The following is a 17,017-nucleotide window of genomic DNA, read 5'->3' on the forward strand; positions in this document are numbered from 1 at the left end:
CGTTTAGCTGGTATGTATATGATACAACATCTGCTCTTGTTGTATAAAAGCCAACATTCTGATCCAGGTCCTCTGACATATTAATAGAACTGGTCACGAACAGATGGAAAGGTCTAAGTACTGATCTAATTAAAGTAATTCTAGAACACAGCCACAAGTATAGTACATTTTTATGTCCGCAGATCAACTCAGCACCCGTTATGGAACGAAAAACCATGTATTATATGGATAGACAGAATCCGTTGCGAGAAGTGCACCCCGTACAGAACGCAGACAGCACGCTTAGACGTGTGTTCGTGTATACACCAGTAACTAAAATGGAATTATTGGAAATGAAGAAACTAGTACCCAGTCATGACAAAGATCCCGCAGGGTTTCACCGCGAAATAAAAGATATGTTATTAATGGGCGATTACACTTATCCCGATCTTATGAAAATACTGAAAGTATTACTACCTCCAGGAATATACGAGAAACTCAAAGAAAAAGAGTGGGAGGTGGGAGACACAAAGATTGATTGGGCTGGATTACAAAATGAAGAAGATACCCGAGTACCAGGCCTAGGGCTTGGAGACAAAGTTAAAGTGTTACCAGGTTTATTAGTACAAGTGTTGCCACGTTTATTGAGTACGAAAAAGGAAGATTGGGGTGCAATCTCAGCATGCAAACAGAAACCTGATGAAGACACTAGTGATTTCTATACACGATTCGAGAAATGTTTTGGTATTAATAGCGGTCTGAAAGCAAGTAGCGAGTCATATCCACATCTTTTTGTAACGAAATTAGTCGAGAATTCCTTGCCCCAGGTTAAGAATAGAGTACTGAAAGTAGAAAGCACTTGGCAAGCTAATACTCCTTCCCAAATGTTACAAATGTTACAGTACCACCAGAATAGACTTAGAGAGGAACAAGAACATGAACAAAGACGTATGAAAGATACAAAAATGAAAATGTTAGTTGCTCAGTCGGTTCCTGCCGACGGTCAGAAAAAGGGTGCGACCCATCCCAGTAATTCAACAGTTCATGTAAAGGGTGTATGTAATTATTGCAAACAGCCAGGTCATTATATAAACGATTGTGCAGTTCTGAAACATAATATCGCCACGGGTAAGACTAAAGAGAGACCGCGTCCTCCTAGACAAGATCAGACTTCACAACAAGTACCCCAGAATATACAACATATTGCACCCATGCCAGCCTCCACACAGACCGTAACGATACCTCAACAACAGCCCATTACCGCAACACAAAACACAACACAGCAGATGTACCAGTATGCACAGAACGATTACCCTGATTACCAGCGATACACATGAAACAGCCTGGAGAGGGAATTCCGCTTGCCTCTTATTGAAGTTCCTGTAGATCAAAATGGTCCTTATGTACATAGTCAAGTATTAGGGAAAGACAGAAAGTTTCTCATTGATACAGGGGCAAGCAGAACCACGATAAGCCACAACGAAGTACCAGGGGCACCCCTCTCAGGCTCACAGAACGTGTCCCTTGGGTTTTCAGGAAAACCCATTATTAATGAAGTATCACAACCCCTCCCTCTTGCAGTAGGTCCTTTGACACGGACTACAGATTTATTGCTCACGAAATCATGTCCAGAAAACCTGTTAGGTATAAAAACATTGAAAGCTCTAGGAGCTATTATATGCTGTTCTCCGGAGGGAGTACGATTGTTTTTGCGAGATTTCAAAGGCCATTATGTATTGAGAGATATGGATCCCCGGCTACAGAACGTCCCTGCACACTTGTGGGCACAGGGCCCCACTGATGTAGGTTGCATGCACATTACCCCATATCGAGTCACACTCAAGGCAGTAGTGGTATTACCACGAATTCGACAATACAAGTTACCCCCAGATGCTGTAGTGGCTTTACTGAGAATCATTGACGAGCTCATTGCACAAGGAGTGGTTGTGGAAACTGACTCCAATGTGTGTAATTCTCCTATCATTCCTGTTCTTAAACGTACTGACCCAAATGCTCCACCTGTTTATCGATTAGTTATTGATCTGCGCGAATTGAATAAATGTATTGTACCGCAGTACCCCGTAGTCCCAGATATCTCTTCATTACTGACTGCTATTGATTCAGAAGCGACGTTCTTCACTGTAATTGACCTCAAGAACGCCTTCTTCAGTGTCCCTATTGATCCGGAGAGCCAATATTTGTTCGGATTCAGTTTAAATGGACGATCTTTCAAATTTGCCCGCGCACCTCAAGGATTCACAGAAAGCCCCAGCATCTATAGTCAAGCATTGAAAAAACAACTCAACAGTATCCACATGCCAGTTCACACTGCCCTGCTTCAATATGTCGATGATCTGCTGATCACCGCTCGAAGCGAACCCGAATGTGAAAATGCTTCACTGACGGTTTTGAACTTTCTGGCCGACAAGGGACACAAGGTGTCTCCTTCGAAGCTACAATTCTGTGTTCAGCAAGTTGTGTACCTGGGTCACTTGCTGTCCAAAGTGGGGAGGCAGCTCACACCTGATCGCATTCAGTTAATTATAAATATGGCACCACCCAGAACACAAAAGGAAGTACGGGCTTTCATAGGCCTAACGTCATACTGCAGACAATGGATTCCCCAATATGCATTTCTAGCGAAACCACTCATTCAGTTAACGACACAGGAGGCAGCGACTTCGACTGTCCTCCCTTGGACTCAGGAACATACACAAGCTTTTGAAGACTTGAAGAAAGCCTTATGTCAAGCACCTGTTTTAGCAACACCATGTTACAGTAAGCCTTTTACACTTTTTGTCACAGAACGTGAGGGTACTGCCTTGTCAGTCCTCACTCAGGAACAAGCAGGTTCACACAAGCCTTGTGCTTACTTTTCTAGCACATTAGACCCAGTAGCTCAGGCCCTTCCGGCGTGTTTGAAATCAGTTGCAGCAACAGCTTTAGCAATCAGACAGAGTGATTCCATTGTGTTAGGACATCCATTGACAGTACAGGTTCCACATGCCGTGGAAGTCCTTTTAAATCGAACTCAGACCCAACACCTGACCATAGCAAGATTGACAGGTTACGAATTGACATTGTTTCAACCACACATCGAAATCAGACGCTGCAGCACATTAAATCCTGCCACGTTATTGCCACTAAATGGAGTAGATCCATTGGCACATGATTGTATTGAAGTTATTACTATCACAACAAAACCCAGACAAGACTTGACAGATGTTCCGTTACCAGATCCAGACCTGACACTTTATGTGGATGGTTCATGTATGAGAACAAGGACAGGTGAATTAGTGGCAGCCTACGCCGTCACGACAGACACTGAAGTCATTGAAACCAATTGTATTGACACTCTGTCAGCTCAAGCAGCAGAGCTTATTGCTCTGACACAAGCATGTATTCAAGCCAGAAATAAGAAAGTCAACATATATACTGATTCACGTTATGCATTCGGAGTCGTTCACGACTTTGGAGTCCTCTGGCGAGAGAGAGGTTACTTAACTTCTCACGGGGCCAACATCCAACACGGTCCCCTCATTCAAGCCCTGTTAGATGCAATACATCTACCCACTGCAATCTCTATCATGAAATGTAAGGCACATACAAAGGTTACTGATATCATCTCCCAGGGTAACGACCTGGCAGACCGAACAGCAAAGCAAACTGCTCAGAACCGGACTCATGTAACTGATCAGACACAATTAGTGTTACCATCGCACTGCATGACAGTCAGGGATCCTGCACATGATGTGATTGACATACAGTCACATGCAACACCAGATGAAATTAAGGAATGGACTAAACTAGGAGGGATCCAAACAGACCAGGGTTGGATGACGAAGGGAAAATCTACATGGTTTCTCCCCGACTCTATGGTACAAGTCATCATTAACACGATACATAGTCCCGCACACCTAGGAGAGAAAGCAATGCTAGACAGTATTCAACACATATGGTCCAATAAAAACTTACGGGCAGCAGCCAAACAGAAAGTGCGTACTTGCATGATTTGTGGTCAGTTCAATCCAGGTAAAAGCATCCCCGTAGAACAAGGTGGATTTCAGCCTCCCGAACATCCTTTTGAAATACTCCAGATGGATTATATCCAGATGGAACGCTGTCGAGGATTCAAGTATGTCCTCGTAGTCGTATGTGCTCTTTCCCGATGGATAGAAGCATACCCAGTTCCTGATTACACTGCTCCGACCACTGCCAAGCAGCTGGTTCGTGAATACTTCCCACGGTATGGTTTGCCCCGTATCGTGTACTCAGATAATGGCCAGCCATTCTCATCCGAACTTGTGAAACACATTACACTTCTGTTAGGTTATCAGTGGAAGTTCCATTGTGTTCGGCATCCCGAGGCAGCAGGTCTCGTGGAGCGCCATAATCAGACTTTAAAAATCCGACTTTCCAAGATCTGTAGAGAGAAGGGTGTGGACTGGATAGTTGCCTTGCCGGTCGCCCTCTTCTATATGAGGATGGTGGTCCATTCCCGATCTGGGCTATCCCCGTACGAAGTGGTTTTTGGTAGACCACCGAATATGTGGGGGACGCCTATTCCACGAAAAATAACTGATGTTGATTGTCTTATGCTGACAGATTACCTTGCCTCCTTGATGTCTGCACTACAATCTTGTCGTTCACAGGTAGCTGCAGCCTTTCCCGACAACACCGAGGTGAAGCCCCACGAGGTGGTCCCGGGTGACTACGTGTTCACCCGCAAATTTGATCGGAGAAGTCCATTGGAGCCCCGCTGGCAAGCCCCGAAATTGGTTCTGCTCACGACGAGGACAGCTGTAAAGTTAGAGGGCAGGAAGGGATGGCTGCATTCCAGCCACATTAAAAAGTTTCACGGACTTCCTTCGGACTTGGTCTCTAAGCCCTGCCCTCCTACACAAACTGACTCAGACTCAAAACTCCCTTTGGTTGAGAAATCCGCTTCTGAAGAATACAGAACAAAATTACGATCTAGCAAGTCAGACAGTTTAATTGTTTAAGTCCTCCCCTAGGTGAATCGGTTAAATTAGTTTCTGACATGTATCCCCTAGATCGAGATAGAGAGAGAGATAGACAAAGACAACATAAGAAGAATGCATATTGTAAATCACTTCGCAGTCGCTGTATAGTGACACTACTTATCATGTTTTTTTTAAGTCTTCTGATTATTACTGCTAGTGTTTTATTGCACATATATTATCCTATATTCAAGCGTGCACAATCTGCTTATAATGTTACTGCCGAACATTCTTTTAGTGAATTACCCCCACATGAGTTATCCTACAGACTTGCGCTGCGCAATAACACTTTCATTAGTATGTTACATCACTCCCATCAGACTACCAATGCTACAAACTGTTGGATATGTGGTCGACTCCCTCCCTACCAAGAAAACAAGGGAGTTCTGCCCCTTTTTCCGTACCCGTTCACTCACAATGGCACATGTGGTGCATGGTTCAAAATACTCAATTCCCTAGTTTCTGATGCTGCTATTTACGAAGGTAACTGGGTTTGGGGAAACCTGAACTTAGCCTTGCTTAAAGTATGCTACCCTGACAAGGAGGGACTCCCCGTAGGTACTGGAACTGATCTAGAAAATGAAGTATATGGATTAGGTAATTACACAGTTACATTCATGATTTTATCTGTCGAGTCTGAAGCTGCTCCTGTTCTACCTGCTATGGCAGTATTGCCAGTTACTGGTGAACTCTGTGTTCGTAAGAATGGTTCCGTACACTTAGGTCATAGTAAATGTACTACTGTGGTCGATTTCAGTGATTATGGTAGATCCACGTTTAGGGCTTTACGTCATTCCTATTTTGTTTGCGGCCATACTGCATATGTCCGTTTACCTCTAGATTGGGATGGTACCTGTTACATTGCATTCCTTCTGCCGCCTGTTTTCCTAGCCCCTCCTGACTACCATAGAAACACCAAGCTGGTTAAGCATAGACTCCGAAGAGATCTCCCGCTCGTCGATTATACTGAAACAACATGGGAGCAATATACCGATTTTAATAAAGGTTTCTTCCCCTACCTAGGTACTGTTTCTAATAGTAAACTGATCCGTAGATTAACCAGAACTCTCGAAGCAGTGGTGCTTGAGACCACTTCAGCCCTAGGTAACTTAACGGAGGAGCAGTCCGCTATGCGGGTTGTTGTTCTTCAAAATCGTCTCGTTATTGACGTCATCTTGGCAGATAGGGGTGGAGCTTGTAAGGTCATCGGGTCAAGTTGCTGTGTTTTCATCCCAAATAACGCGCCAACCGTGTACAAAGCTATTACACGTCTCCATAAAATTGCAAGTTTAATACATCAGACTCCAGGCACCTGGACTTGGTCCGGTTGGTCTGGACAACGCTATCAGCCTGGGGGTGGAAGATCCTATCCCTCCTAGGTATTGGCCTTCTCATAGTACTCAGTTGTTGCCTGTGTCTCCAATGTGGACCGGCGATTTGCGGCCTGTGTGCCACTTCATGTATTCCACATCCAAGTTCCTATTCAAAACACGAAAAGAAAGAAGAGCAAATGATGTTAAGTGAACAAGTTGATCAATTGATGAGAATTGATGTATCATGAAGGGTCCGTGGGGAACAAGGAGGGAATGAGGAAATATAATTTTTGATCGAGTAGTGTTCCCCAGCGCGTACCCCACCGTCTCCATGTACTAGCTTGCAGTGCATGTGATTTCCCTCCTGTGTCAGCTATGAAGACGCAAATACATTTGCGTCCATCTTTAACATGTCCTCTTTCAGATCCGCCATGAACGGATTGAATATTCAGTTCCTATATATGCCGTGCCACCGTTTGTGGTACACTTTACACGTTTTTCAGCTCTGGTGAAGTAGGCCCTGATTCTGTCATTAAACCTTTTTCCTGCTTCCCGACTCTGAGGGCCTCAACCCAGGCTGCCCCCGTACCAGTCACCCCTGCCTTACTCTTTGCGCGGCTCCAGCCCAGCCTTCTGCCTGCCAAGACTGTATTCAACCTTCGAATTATCTGCTCCACTCCTCGAAAATACATTCCTGTCTCGTAGCTCAAGTAAACATCCTCCCAGCTGCAGGAGCATTGGGCCCGGTCTTTCTGTCTCCGTGCAAGTAACTCATAGGCTCTGTTGCCATGGTAGGCCCATGCCCCCTCACCCCGCATGCCGACACGTAGACACATATACACGCACTCACAACCAGTATAGAGTAGTCTCTGCCCGAGAGACCTTTTCCCTTCCAGATACTACAGTTCCTTAAACATATGATATCAGATATGATTTGGGATTAGGTTGATCTGACATCCCAGACTTATGTCTACACTTGTAGTGTTAAAAGTCAAGTCCCCTTCACCCTCCAGTTACACGTCAGACACACGTCAAGCTGCTGCGCGCGCATCTCTGCCATGAATTTCTGCTGACATTGCAAGATTCTCCTATGAATCCACCCATTTGTGACGTCTCTAGTACACGCCTTCATGCACGCCTATTGTAACGCCTTTTCTATGACGTATTCATATGTTATCTCTCCCTTTTTTCAGCTGTTACGCCTACTGCCTATTCGTTAATGTAATGCATTGACTATATATATGAACTTCTGTAAATAAAATGTTGTCTGTCTGCCCCTTCCCGAACCTGTGTGGTGACGGAATGGTATGCCACCTTGGCTCGAGCCAATAACCCAATTCCTTTTACAGGAATAAAACCCTTTTGAGTTAACCTCAATATCCTGGATTTTGCCTCTTATTTATCTGAGTTATTCTTATTGATTATTGATTCTAAATTATGCATAGGTAATTGATTTTACCACAGGGTGTGGGATTAAGGATTCCATTGAAGGATGCAATACATTGCATGTCCCTATATGTCATTGACCTTCTCATCTAGCTCAAAGGCCTTTGTGTAGACCCTTTGTAACTGCTCATCCCTGCCTTCTCTAAGTCACCCTATGGTGTTATTCTCGAGCTAAACACCTCACCTAGTAGCTGACCCTACGTGCTCCAGCTAACCTTCTTTTGGGGCTACCCTGGCCCACATGGCTCCTTCATACAGAGAGACCTGAAATATTGGCATCATTCAAACCTCATGACACTAGTGTATCGGTTTGAAGATAGCTTCTTTTTAACATTTGATGAGCTAATGGAGTAAGGGGAGCAATTTTTCACAAATCATTTTAGGCCCTTTACACCACAGGATTGGGCCATAGACCATTTTTTTAAAAAAAAGTCTTATTTTCTCATATTACATCTTCTCACCACTGTGGGATGAATGAGAAACTAAGGGAGGCAGAGATTCACACAAGGAGTGGTTGAAAGCTTTATCCTTTCCACACTCAGTATCCCATAAAACCAAATTCAAGCATATCTTATACTATATGGCTCACATGCATCATTGTTTCTTTTTGCACTTCCTAATTTGCGATTTTTAGGGAATCGCAAATTAGGAAATGCAAAATGGGATGCATGTACATTTTCGCAAAACATTTGAGAATCGGTAAAAATCGCAATTTTTACCGATTCTCAAATATTATGCGATTAGCAAAGTGCGACTTCGCAATTCCCATTCATTCCTATGGGCTAAAATGCCCATAGGAATGAATGGGAATTGCGAATTCGCAATTTGAAATCGCAATTCAGCAATGCATTTCAAGGGTGGAGAGGGGGGTCCAAATGACCCCCCCCTTCACCCATGAAATGTACTTTTGAGTATAAGTTACATACACACATGTCCTAAGGACATAGTCCCTCAGAGATGGAAAGGGGCTGTAGTAAAAGCCTTAATGAAAAAACCAGGCTTGGATCCCGCCAATCTGACCAACTTCAGGCCTATCTCGCTTCTGCCGGGGTTTTCTAAAATCGCCGAGAAGCTGGTTAACCGTCAGCTCTCTTACTATCTTGAGTCCAACCACCTGTTGGGAGACTCCCAGACTGGTTTCCGTCCCGGCCAAGGAACGGACACGGCCCTGCTGGCGGTAGTGGAGGAAGCAAGGAGCACTCTTGACACCGGAGGATCGGTGGCAGTGATCCTCCTGGACTTGAGTGCTGCCTTTGACACCGTGAGTCATCAGGTGCTCCTCCAACGCCTGTCAGAGGTAGGTGTCTCAGGGACGGCTCTGAAATGGTTGGGATCCTTTCTCTCCAACCGTTTCTACCAAGTCTGGGAAGGGGCAGAGCAGTCTTCCCTATTCCCTCTTCAATGTGGAGTCCCTCAGGGCTCATCGTTGAGCCCTACTTTGTTCAATGCATATATGACTCCACTTGAAAGAGTGGTAGCCCCTTCGGGGTTGAAGATCATCAGCTATGCTGATGATACTCAGCTGGTGGTGGGCCTCACTCAGCTGGCGGAACAACCCAACTTGTTGCATGACTGCCTGGCTAATGTCTACCAGTGGATGTCCAACTCGGCTCTTAAGCTTAATGGAGGAAAAACTGAGTTGATGCTCTTGGGCAACTCCAGTCCCTCCATCATTGCCAGCTGCTGGCCCCGGTCTCTTGGCGACCCTCCATCTCCCAAGAAGGAGATCAAGTCCTTGGGCGTATGGCTGGAGGAAGATCTATCCTTCAGGACCCACGCCAGAAAGACCGCGGGGGTTTGCTTCGGTCTACTGAAATCAGCCCGAAAGGTACTCCCACTGCTTCCGGATCCAGCTAAGAAGCTTTTGATGCGGGGTTTAATCCTTTCTAGGCTTGACTTTGGTAATGCCCTGTTTCTTGGTGCCCCTGAAGCTACCTTTAAAACCCTCCAACAGGTGCAAAATGCAGCTGCCAGAGTCTTGATGGAGATCCCTAGAAGGCAGTCCGCTGCCCCGGCCCTAAAAGCACTTCACTGGCTCCCCGTTAAGGAGCGGGTGAAATTTAAGGCGTTGTGTACGGCCCATAAAATTTTACATGGCAAAGGCCCCCCCATCCTTGTTAATATGGCCCGTCCCTATAAACCTCCACGCCTTTTGCGCTCAGACCAGCAACATCTTTTGCAATCTGCGAGAGTCAGGAGAGCTCGGACGGGGGGCAGGCGCTTCTCGGTTCAGGTGGCATCTCTGTGGAACTCTCTGCCCCTTAAGATTCGCTCAGAGCACAAGATCCTAATATTTAGGAAACTTCTTAAAACCTACTTGTTTCCACAGTAGTGAGTTATCGAGTTCCTCCTTCTTTGGTCTGTTGCGCCGGGATGCCCCCGGGTAAGCTGAGCGCATTACAAATTTCATATAATAATAATAATAATAATAATAACTTTACAGTTTAAAAAATACATGTTTGTGCTTTTTTAAACAATTTCGCAAATTACCACGAGGTTCAACTTCGTGGTAATTCGCACTTGCAATTTCAAATTTCGCAATTTGAAATCAAATGATGCATAGCATTTTAGAAATCGCAAAATTGCGATTTCTGAAATGCTATCGCAATTTTAGAAATCGCAAAAAGTTGCGATTTCTAAAAAAGCATGATGCATCTCAAAAAGCATTTTTGGAATCGCAAACGGCCGATTTTAAGGAATCGCACCGTTTGCGACTCCAAAAATGCTTGATGCATGTGGGCCTATATTACATAGAGCTTACCTCTCCCCTGTAGATATAAAATAAGTACTCCCTGAAGGCAAATGATATCTACCTTTGTTGTTCCATTGGAAAAGGTAGACTTGCATATGCACTGGACATGCACCTCACTAGGAAGTTACTGAATCAAGACATTAGAACTAATGCCATCTGTCACCGCAAAACCCATTCCCCATCATTGGGTATCAGTGGATCTGGGCACATAAAAACATTCTAAGAAAAGACACAGTGGCATACTGTTTTGCTGACCTTTATCTACACATAGCTCAATGTACCATCATAATTGATTGTAAGGCCAAGACCCCTCCCTCCCTAATGCCTGGCATAATGCCCTTTTAAAATAAAGTTTAAAGTAAAGCCTTTCATAGAGAAGCTGGATGACTTAATTCTAGCTACCTACCCTGGAGAACATGAAATCATACTTATCAGTAGATGCACTGAACCAGTAACCCGATACCTCATGTATCAGCCAGACGTATGTATCAGTTGGACGCTACCACCCCTTGCAGTTTGGCCAGCAAACTATCAGTCTATTGTCGAGTCATCAATAGAACTGGCACCCAACTTACTGCATAGTTTCTTATATCGACTGGTGAACATTATCAGTTCCCCACCATCATCCAATCCTATGAAGGTCATGCCCCCTTTCCTTCCCTACCCCTTCCTTCCCCTGTTCTGTGAAGTGTAATGGACACACCAAACTCCAGATTGGTCTTCCTCAGAAACATGCTACTGGTGTACATTGAGACAGGAGACCACAACTTGACTCTTCTTCCGTGTCTCAAGGGGGTAACACCTTGATCCCCTATCTCGAATTTGGCTGGTGTCAACGAAATACATAGTTTTTTGGTGTGTCCAGTTGCACACAGGCGAGTTCGAGTTACATATCAGTCTCCCTATATAAACAGAAGTCTAATGAATCAACCTGACGAAGATACCTTCAAAATTATTTTGGGTTTTTTTCTATTTGAAGTAATATTTGTGAATAATGAGTCTGGTAACCATTGGCCTAACCCTTTATGAAGTTTGGTGTGAATTATAGAAACATGCTTCATGGACATCAGAAGTGCATCTGCTTTTAGGTTTACTTGTAATGGATTTCAGAGATTTACTTTCATAGAAGACAATGTTTGCAAGAGAAAGAATAAGTGCTGCCCACAAAGGACATACTGCACTTGTCCCAGCTCTTCCTTTGCCATAGCCTGTCTGGAGAGACTATACAACCAGAGAGAACATCCCAGATTGTGAAAATACCCTTTTTAAAATCACCCTCAATTGTAATTTCACAGTTTCTGGCTTACTAATTTATCAACCTCAGGGTCCATCTAAAGCTATCAGGGAAGTGCTGGTTAACCTGGTTGCTATATTGGCTAGTGAATCTGCTAATTATAACATCCTGGCAGACCTTAATCTTCATCAGGAAGATGGCCACAAGGAGGAGACTGTTAGCTTTTTAGCGGACTTAGCAGCATGCCAGCTGCTACGAAGCGTTCCTAGTTCTACTCATTTAGTGGAGCATTTGTTAAACCCTGTGTTCTCTAATTTTCCCTCTATAAAGGTCGTTCCTCATTTTACTATGGCATGGTCAGACCACTTACTTATCTCCTTGTCCTTACGCTGGCAAGGACACTCAAAACAGTTTTGTCCCTAGCCTACGTTGAATCGCCCATGGCACAAACTAGACGAGGATCTGTTTAGTGACCTTGCCCCCTAACATGGATGCAGCAATCGATCTCCTCCAGGAATGGCTTACTCACACCCTGGAAAGCTATATTAACACCAAGCTTAGTCATAGAAAAAGAACTCAGACTAACCTGTGGTTAAAACTGCAAGCTGTTAGGACTGGCTTGGAGACACTCACATGATCCAGAGGCCAAAAGTCAGTGTTGGGCATCCATCAATGCCTACCACAAGTTAATATGGAAGTCAAGGGATGATCACGTTGCCTCCAAAATCAAGAAGAGCAGTAATCCTTCAAATACTATCATCTCCCTTCTTAATGTCATGAAGAACCCTAATTCGGTAGCCAAGCCTTCTATCATTTCAAACGCCCAGTATGATGAGCTGGCCATCTACTTCACGAACAAGGCGGAGAATATCTATAAAAATTTCCCAATTACTAGTGGCAACATGAGAACATACGTTTTTTTTTGCAAAGTGCCTAGCTGTGTAATTTTGAACCCTAGCTCTGCCGGCACCTAGGGAAACCTAGCAAACCAATACATTTTTAAAAACTAGACACCCAGGGGAAACCAGGATGGGGGACTTGTCTGGCTCTCACCAGGTCCTGTTACCCTGAATCCCTTGCAAACCTCAAAATTTGCCCAAAAAGACCACATTTTCCTCACATTTCTGTGATGGAAAGTTCTGGAATCTGCGTGGATCCACATAATTCCACCCAACCCGCATTTCCCAAAGTATTCCGATAAAAATGGTACCTCACATGTGTGGGTAGGCCTAGTGCCCGCGACAGGAAACGTCCCAAAATGCAAAGTGGACACACCACATTTTACAGTGAAAACCGACACTATTTTGCAAAGTGCCTAGATTTTGAAACCTAGCTCTGCTGGCACCTAGGGAAACCTAGCGAGCCTGTAATTTTTTTTAAACTAGACACCCAGGGGAACCTAGGATGGGGTGACTTGTCTGGCTCTCACTAGGTTCCGGTACCATTTTTCTTGGAAGACTTTGGAAAATGCAGGTTGTGGGGAATTTTGTGGATCCATGCAGATTCCAGAACTTTCCACCACAGAAATTTGAGGAAAATGTGTTTTATTTGGACACATTTTTAGGTGCACAGACATAATACCAACTCCAAAATATCGATTGGACATAATATCGAGTATTAAATATAGACTGGACAAAATATCGACAGGACAGAATATAGATAACCAAAATATCGTTTTTGAGGTAAGTGATGTAATATCGACTGTTAAAAATATAGAAAGTTAAAATATCGAAGTATATAATATAGATAGTTAAAAATATCGATATTCTAATAATATCTAATTTTTTATAGAGTATTTTTATGTTATAATATGTGTGGAAAGTGTGCATTAATGTTATAATTAATTTTAATTAATGAATTTTGTTTTTATAATTATTGCGTAATTTAATTCCGTAGTGGGTTTAAAGGGGAAAAGGGTGGGAAGTAATTTAATTATAATTAATTAAATATGTAAATGTATTTATTGATAGTACATTTTAATTAATTGTTAATACATTTATATTTGTTAATTAATTAAATTTTAATTGGTAATTCGTTTTAATTAATTGATTAATTGGTAATTATGTCAATTTTACTAATTTATTTTCAGTAGCGGGTTGTGTGTTTATAGGGGAATTTGGTGGGAAGTAATTAAATTATAATTAATTAAATATGTAAAATTATTTATTGGTATTTATTTAGAAATAATTATTAATTACGTATTTATGGGCAATTATAAAAATTGTATTTGCCAATTAATTAAATGTAAATTGATTAATTGTTAATTATGTTAATTTTAATATTTTATTTTCTGTAGCGGGTAGTGGGTTTATAGGGGAATAGGGTGGGAAGTAATTTATTAATAATTATTTAAATAATGAAAATTATTTAAATTTATTTAATTTGAAATAATTGTTAAATAATTTTTAATTATTAAATAATTATTTGTTATTTATAAATTAATTAGTATTAATAGGTGATCAATTGAAATAATTATTGTTAATTAGTAATTTTAATATATTAATTATTATATTATATAAAATGTTATATTATTTTTAATTAATTAATAATAGATATTCATTTTTAAATTTTTAAACAATATATGAAGTATTTACTTTCCCTAATGTTGTATTCTCTGTAGTGGGAATAGTAATTTTAACACCTACGCTATCCAACGCTTTACCTACTGTAGCACCCACTGGAGTGGGAATAGTAATTTTAACCTCTACGCTATCCAACGCTTTCCCTACTGTTGCACCCACTGGAGTTGGATTAGTAATTTTAACCCCTACGCTATCCAACGCTTTCCCTACTGTTGCACTCTTTGGAGTGGGAATAGTAATTTTAACCCCTACGCTATCCAACGCTTTCCCTACTGTTGCACCCACTGGAGTGGGAATAGTAATTTTTACCCCTACGCTATCCAACGCTTTCCCTACTGTTGCACTTTTTGGAGTGGGAATAGTAATTTTTACCCTTACGCTATCCAACGCTTTCCCTACTGTTGCACCCACTGGAGTGGGAAAAGTAATTTTTACCCCTACGCTAACCAACGCTTTCCCTACTGTGGCACTCACTGCAGTGGGAATAGTAATTTTAACCCCTACGCTATCCAACGCTTTCTCTACTGTTGCACCCACTGGAGTGGGAATAGTAAATTTAACATCAACGCTATCCAACGTTTTCCCTATTGTTGCACTCACTGGAGTGGGAATAGTAATTTAAACCTCTACGCTATCCAACCCTTTCCCTACTGTTGCACTCACTGGAGTGGGAATAGTAATTTTAACCCCTACGCTATCCAACGCTTTCTCTACTGTTGCACTCTTTGGAGTGGGAATAGTAATTTTTACCCTTACGCTATCCAACGCTTTACCTACTGTTGCACTCTTTGGAGTGGGAATAGTAATTTTCACCCTTACGCTATCCAACCCTTTCCCTACTGTTGCACCCACTGGAGTGGGAATAGTAATTTTAATCCCTACGCTTTCCAACGCTTTCCCTACGCTTGCACTCTTTGGAGTGGGAATAGTATTTTTTACACTTCTGCTATCGTACGGTAATAATAGTGGATATTATTTAATTATATTATTTTACTATATATATATGTTTTAACAAATATGATTGTAAAATTGTTTTTTTATTAATTTCATTATTTATGTAATTATTATACATTGATTTAAGTATTTTTAAGTATATTTTAGTAATTAAATTTTAATATTATTATAATGTAACACTGTTTTTAATAAAGTTGATATTTTTATAAACTATATTTTTGTAAACGATATTTTGCACTCGATATTTTTGTACTTACCTGTTGGTAGATACAAACTGATATTCTGTCTGTCGATATTTTGTCAACGATATTTTTGCAAGTCGATATTCTGTCCCTCGATATTATTTCAGTGATCCACATTTTTAGCTTTGCAAGGGATTCTGGGTATAGAACCTGGTGAGAGCCAGTCAGGTCACCCCATCCTGGATTCCCCACTGGTGTCTAGTTTAAAAAAATGTATAGGTTTCCCTAGGTGCTGGCAGAGCTAGGGTTCACAGTCTACAGCTAGGCGCTTTACAAAAAAAAGGGACAGTTTTTAAATTAAAAATAAAGTGTGTCCATGTTGCGTTTTGAGCCATTTCCTGTTGCAGGCACTAGGCCTACCCACACAAGTGAGGTACCATTTTTATCAGAAGACTTAGGGTAACACAGAATTGTAGAGCAACTGTTATTACCTATTGACTTTCGATGCATTTCTGCCTTCCAATTGAAAGACAATGTGTTAAAACGAAGTCATTTTGAAAAATGACCTATCATTCTCATGCTAGTATGGGTACTCGCAATTTTGGAAATGTGCAAATATCTAGTGTTTCTAAACTCTATATTTTGTTCCAATTTCAGAAATACATAGGTGACTTTCATACCGATTTTTCCATGTATATATTTTCCTAAATTAATTGCTATATACCTGGTACATAATAAAAAAACTATTGCAAGATGCTGCTCAGTTATTGGCTCTGGGTTCGTCAGGTTCTTGGTGAACCTACAAGTCCTATATGTTCCCACAACCAGGAACATCCAGTGGATGTAACAGTATATTGTTTTTAAAGAACTGTCATAATTAGAAGAAGTTATAGGTGAAAACGTTGTTACAAATGGCAGTTGTTTTCAACTAATTTTCAATTTTTCATATATTCAACGGTTAGTGTCCATACAGAAACCTTGAAGGGTCTACACGAATTACCTCTTGCTGAATTCAAACTGTTGTCTACTTTTCTAAAATGTATAGCTTTCCAAGATCCATCATTGCTTTTATACTCATTTCTACCATTAACTGGAAAGAGGTTGAAAGCAAAAAAAAAATAGCAAAAATAGGCTATGTCCCAGAAAAATGCCAAAATTGTGTAAAAAATGTTGTTTTTCCGACAAAAGTCTGCTTGTCTCTAAAAACTGGGAAGATGGTGATTTCACCACAACAATCCCTTTTTTGATACCATTTGCAGGGATAAAACCAGACTCTTTCATCTGTAGCCCTTTTTTCCTATTTTTCCACAATAAAAAAAACAATTACCGGTATTTTGGCTATTTTCTGGGTTCCCTCCAAGGAAATCCACAAACCTTGGATATCTTTAGAATCCTCATGATGTTGTAAAAAAAGGACGCAAAATTGGTGTGAATACCTTATGTCAGAGCTTTCCAAACTGTGTGTCCCGACACAGTACTGTGTCGCCTGCAAAGGGTAGGTGTGTCGTGGGCACTTAGCACATAACTGCTGCTAATTAAGAGGCATTCCTAGAC

Source organism: Lissotriton vulgaris, chromosome 9, assembly GCF_964263255.1.
Source record: "Lissotriton vulgaris chromosome 9, aLisVul1.2, whole genome shotgun sequence".
NCBI lineage: Eukaryota > Metazoa > Chordata > Amphibia > Caudata > Salamandridae > Lissotriton > Lissotriton vulgaris.